Here is a 5616-nt window from a genome sequence, read left to right on the forward strand (position 1 = left end):
TAGCTTGATTCATGGACCTAACATTCCAGGTTACTATGCAGTATTTTTCTTTGCTGCTGCTGCTGCTAAGTCACTTCAGTCGTGTCCGACTCTGTGTGACCCCATAGACGGCTCCCCCATCCCTGGGATTCTCCAGGCAAGAACACTGGAGTGGGTTGCCATTTCCTTCTCCAATGTGTGAAAGTAAAAAGTGAAAGTGAAGTCACTCAGTCGTGTCCGACCCTTAGCGACCCCACGGACTGCAGCCTACCAGGCTCCTCCATCCATGGGATTTTCTAGGCAATAGTACTGGAGTGGCTTGCCATTGCCTTCTCCGATTGTTCTTTACCAAAGCAGAAACAATGCTCAGTTGAGGATGTGTCTGGTGGTGAATGTAAAGTCCAATGCTGTAAAGAACAATATTGCATAATAACTTGTTTTGTTCCTTTTCCTAAAAAGGTCGCTTTTGGCTTTGTTGATCTTTTGCATATTAATATTGTCTTCTGTTTCAGTAATCTGTGCTTACTTTATTATCTTTGGTTTTTCATTCTCTAATTTCTTAAAATGGAAACCTAGCTCATCAAACTTGATGTTCTCATCTTTTTTTTTTTTTTTCCCCTTCTTTTTTTGTTTGGCTGCGACGGGTCTTAGTTGCAGCATGAGAACTCCTAGTTGTGGCATGTGGGATCTAGTTCCCTGGCCAGGGATCAAACCCAGGCACCCTGCATTGGGAGCAAGGAGTCTTAGCCACTGGACCACCAGGGAAGTCCTTCATTTTTTCTTTTTAATTGGAGTATAATTGCTTTACAATGTTAGTTTCTGCTGTACAACAAAGTGAATCAACCACAGGTATACATGTATCCCTTCCCTCTTGAAACTTCCTTCCTTCCCTCCCTCCACTCCACCCTTCTTGGTCATCACAGAGCACCGAGCTGAGCTCCCTGTGCTATACAGCAGCTTCCCACTAACTGTTTTACACATGGTGGTGTATATATGTCAGTGCTACTCTCTCAGTTCATCCCACACTCTCCCTCCCCCCGCCACTCTCCTTCCCCAATGTGTCCACAGTCTGTTCTCTACATCTGCATCTCTATTCCTGCCCTGTAAATAGGCTCCTCAGTACCATTTTTCTAGATTCCATATATATGCATTAATATGATATTTGCTTTTCTCTTTCTGACTTCACTTTGTATGACAGACTCTAGGTTCATCCATATCACTACAAATAACCCAATTTCATTCCTTTTTTTAGCTAATATTCCATTGTATATATGTACTACATCTTCTTTATCCATTCATCTGTCAATGGATATGTTGGTAGCTTCCATGTTCTGGCTATCGTAAATAGTGCTGCAATGAACATTGGGGTACATGTATCTTTTTGAATTGTGTTTTTCTCAGGGTATACACCCTGGTTTTGCTGGATCATATGGTAGTTCTTTGTTTAGTTTTTGAAGAACCCTCCATACTGTTCTCCATAGTGGCTGAATCAGTTTACATTCCCATCAGCAGTGCAAGAATTCCCTTTTTTCCACATCCTCTCAAGCATTTGTTGGTGATGGACAGGGAGGCCTGGCGTGCTGTGGTTCATGGGGTCGCAAAGAGTCGGACACTACTGAGCGACTGAACTGAACTGAACTGAATAATTTGTGATACTGAGCGTTTTTTCATGTGTTTGTTAGCCATCTGTATGTCTTCCTTGGAGAAATGTCTGTTTAGGTCTTCTGCCCACTTTTGACTGGGTTGTTTGTATTTTTGGTACTGAGCAGCATGAGCTGCTTATAGATTTTGCAGATTAACCCTTTGTCAGTTGTTTCATTGGCAAATATTTTGTACAATTCTGAGGGTTGTCTTTTCATCTTGTTTGTGGTTTCCTTTGCTGTGCAAAGCTTTTAAGTTTAATTAGGTTCCATTTATTTTTGTTTTACTTTCATTACTCTAGGAGGTGGTTCAGAAAGGATCTTACTGCGATTTATGTCAGTGTTCTGCCTGTGTTTTCTTGAGGTTTTCATATTTTCTAATACAAGTATTTAGGTTATAAATTTCGCTCAAAGCATTGTTTTTTCTGTATGTCACAAGTTTGCTGTGCACCATTTTCGTTTACTTCTGGATATTTTGAAGCTGTCATTTGAATTCCTCTTTTGCCTGTGAGTTACTTAGCCATTTTTAAAAGATTTGTAAATGTCTTGGGATTATTTACATTTTTAAAGGTCAAGGATTATGGTCTTTATAGTTATTATAAAATATTGGCTATATTTCCTGTACTGTGCTTATTTATTATTTTTTGACTGTGGTGGGTCTTTGCTGCTGCGTGTGGGCTTTGTCTGCTCTTTGCTGTGCATGGCTTCTCACTGTAGTGATCTCTCTCACCACGGAGCATGGGCTCTAGGGCACTCGGTCTTCAGTAGTTGCAGCACATGGGCTCAGTAGTTGTGGCTTACAAGCCCTAGAGTGCTGGTTCAGTAGGTGGTGGTGCATGAGCTTAGTTGCCCTCCAGCACAGTACGTGGGATCCTCCTGGACCAGGGATCAAACCGGAGCCCCCTGCATTGCAAGGCAGACTCCCAACCACTGAATCACCAGGGAAGTGAAAGTGAAGTCGCTCAGTCGTGTCCGACCCTTAGCGACCCCACGGACTGCAGCCTACCAGGCTCCTCTATCCATGGGATTTTCTAGGCAAGAGTACTGGAGTGGCTTGCCATTGCCTTCTCCAATGCGTGAAAGTGAAGTTGCTCAGTCGTATCCGACTCTTCGCAACCCCATGGACTACAGCCTACCAGGCTCCTCCACCCTTGGGATTTTCCAGGCAAGAGTACTGGAGTGGGTTGCCATTGCCTTCTCCAAATCACCAGGGAAGCCCTGTTTATTTTTATATGTAGTACTTGATGCCTTTTCATTGCTTACCCCATCTTGACCCTCCCTCTTTCCTTTCCCTATTAGTAACCACTAATTACTTCTCTACATTTGTGAGTCTCTGTTTTTTTATATAGATTTATTTGATTTTTTAGATTCCACATGTAAATGATTACATAAAGTATTTGTCTCTTTCAGACAGACTTATTTCTCTAAGCATAATGCTCTCTAGGTTCATCCATCCTATTGCAAATGGCAGAAGTCCATTCTTTTCACAGCTGAGTAGTATTCCATTGTGTGTGTGTGTATTTGCCACATCTTTCCCCTTTCATCTGTTGATGGAAACTTGGGTTACTTCTGTAAATAATGCTGCTTAGAACATTGGGGTGCATGTACTTTTTTGAATTAATGTTTCATTTTCTTTGAATGTATACCCAGGAGTGGGATGGGACATGGGATGGGGTGGGGACCACATGACAAGCATCACATCATGGTTCTATTTTTAGTTTCTTTGAAGAACCTCCATACTGTTTTCCACAGTGTCTATACTAACTAATGTTCCTATCAACAGTGTACAAGGGTTCCCTTTTCTCTATATCCTTGTCAACATTTGTTATTTGTGGTTTTTTAATCTTTATTTTTTTATTGGAGTATAGTTGATTTACAACATTGTGTTAGTTTCAGGAGTACGCAAAGTGAATCAGCTATACATATATCCTTATTCAGATTCTATTCCCATATAGGTTATTACAGAGTACTGAGTAGAGTTCCCTGTATCTATGTTCTTTTTGATGACAGTCATTCTCACAGGTGTGAAGTGGTATCTCGTTGTAATTTTGGCTTGCATTTCTCTGATTAGCAATGTTGAGAATCTTTTCATGTGTCTATTGGTCATCTGTATGTCTTCTTTGGAAAAATGTCTATTCAGGTCTTCTGCCCATTAAAAAAATTTTTTAAAATATTGAGTTATATGAGCTGTTTATATATTTTGGATATTAACCTCTTACTGGTCATATAATTTGCAAATATTTTCTCTCATTTAGTAGATTGTCTTCTCATTTGGTTGATGGTTTCTTTTGCTGTGCCAAAGGTTTAAGTTTAATTTGGTCTCACTTGTTCATTTTTGTTTTTGTTTCCTTTGCCTTACAAAATAGATCCAAAAATATGTCGTTACAATTTATGTCAGTGTTCTGCCTATGTTTTCTTCTGGAAGTTTTATGTTTTCTGGTCTTAAATTTAGGTCTTTATGCCATTTTAAATTTATTTATATATATGTTGTAAGAAAATGTTCTAATTTCCTTCTTTTACATGTTGCTGTCCAATTATCCCAATACCATGTTTTTTCATTTTTTAAATAATTTGTTTTTAATTGGAGGATAATTGCTTTACAATAGTGTGTTGATTTCTGCCAAACATCAACATGAATCAGCTATAGGTATATATATGTGCCCTCCCTCCTGAAGCTCCCTCCCACCTGCCACCCCATCCCTCCCCTCTAGGTTGTCACAGAGCACCAGGTTGGGCTCCCTATGTCATACAGCAAATTCCCACTGGCTCTCTTTTTTGTCTATGGTAATGTATATGTTTCAGTACCACTTGCTCAATTTGTCCCACCCTCTTCTTCCCCTGCTGTGTCTACAAGTCTGTTCTCTATGTCTGCATCTCTGTTACCTCCCTGCAAATAGGTTCATCAGTGCCATCTTTCTAGATTCCATATATATGCATTAATCCTGTTGTTATTCTTCAGTCACTCAGTTGTGTCCGACTCTTTGTGACCCCATGGACTGCAGCACGCCAGGCTTCCCTGTCCTCCACCAACTCCTGGAGCTTGCTCAAACTTATGTCCATCGAGTTGGTGATGCCATCCAACCATCTCATCCTGTCATCCCCTTCTCCTGCCTTCTATCTTTCCCAGCATCTGGGTCTTTTCCAGTGAGTTAGCTCTTAGATCAGGTGACCAAAGGATTGGAGCTTCAGCATCAGTCCTTCCAGTGAATATTCAGGATTGATTTCCTTTGGGATTGACTGGTTTGATCTGCCTTGCAGTCCAAGGTATTCTTAAGAGTCTTCTCCAACACCACAGTTCAAAAGCATCAATTTTTCGGCGCTCATCTTTCTTTATGGTCCAACTCTCACATCCATACCTGACTACTGGAAAACCATAACTTTGACTATATGGGCCTTTGTTGGAAAAGTAATATCTCTGCTTTTTAATATGCTATCTAGGTTTAGCATAGCTTTCCTTCCAAGGAGCAAGCGTCTTTTCATTTCATGATTGTAGTCACCATCTGCAGTGATTTTGGAGTCTAAGAAAATAAAGTCTATCACTGTTTCCATTGTTTCCCCATCTGTTTACTATGAAGTGATGGGACCAGATGCCATGATCTTCGTTTTTTGAATGTTGAGTTTTAAGCCAGCTTTTTCACTCTCTTTCACCTTCATCAAGAGGCTCTTTAGACTCTCTTTGCTTTCTGCCATAAGGGTGGTGGCATCTGCATATCTGAGGTTATTGCTATTTCTCCTGGCAGTCTTGATTCCAGCATGTGCTTCATCCATCCTGGCATTTTGCATGATGTACTCAGCATATAAGATAAATAAGCAGGGTGACAATATACAGCCTTGACATACTCCTTTCCCAATTTTGAATTAGTCCGTTGTTCCATGTCTGGTTCTAACTGTTGCTTTTTGACCTGCATACAGGTTTCTCAGGAGGCAGGTAAGGTGGTCTGGTATTCCCATCGCTTTAAGAATTTTCCAGTTTGTTGTGATCCACACAGTCAAGGCT

This window comes from Moschus berezovskii, chromosome X (genome assembly GCF_049115385.1).
Source record: "Moschus berezovskii isolate FMDL1 chromosome X, NW_MosBer_1.0, whole genome shotgun sequence".
NCBI lineage: Eukaryota > Metazoa > Chordata > Mammalia > Artiodactyla > Moschidae > Moschus > Moschus berezovskii.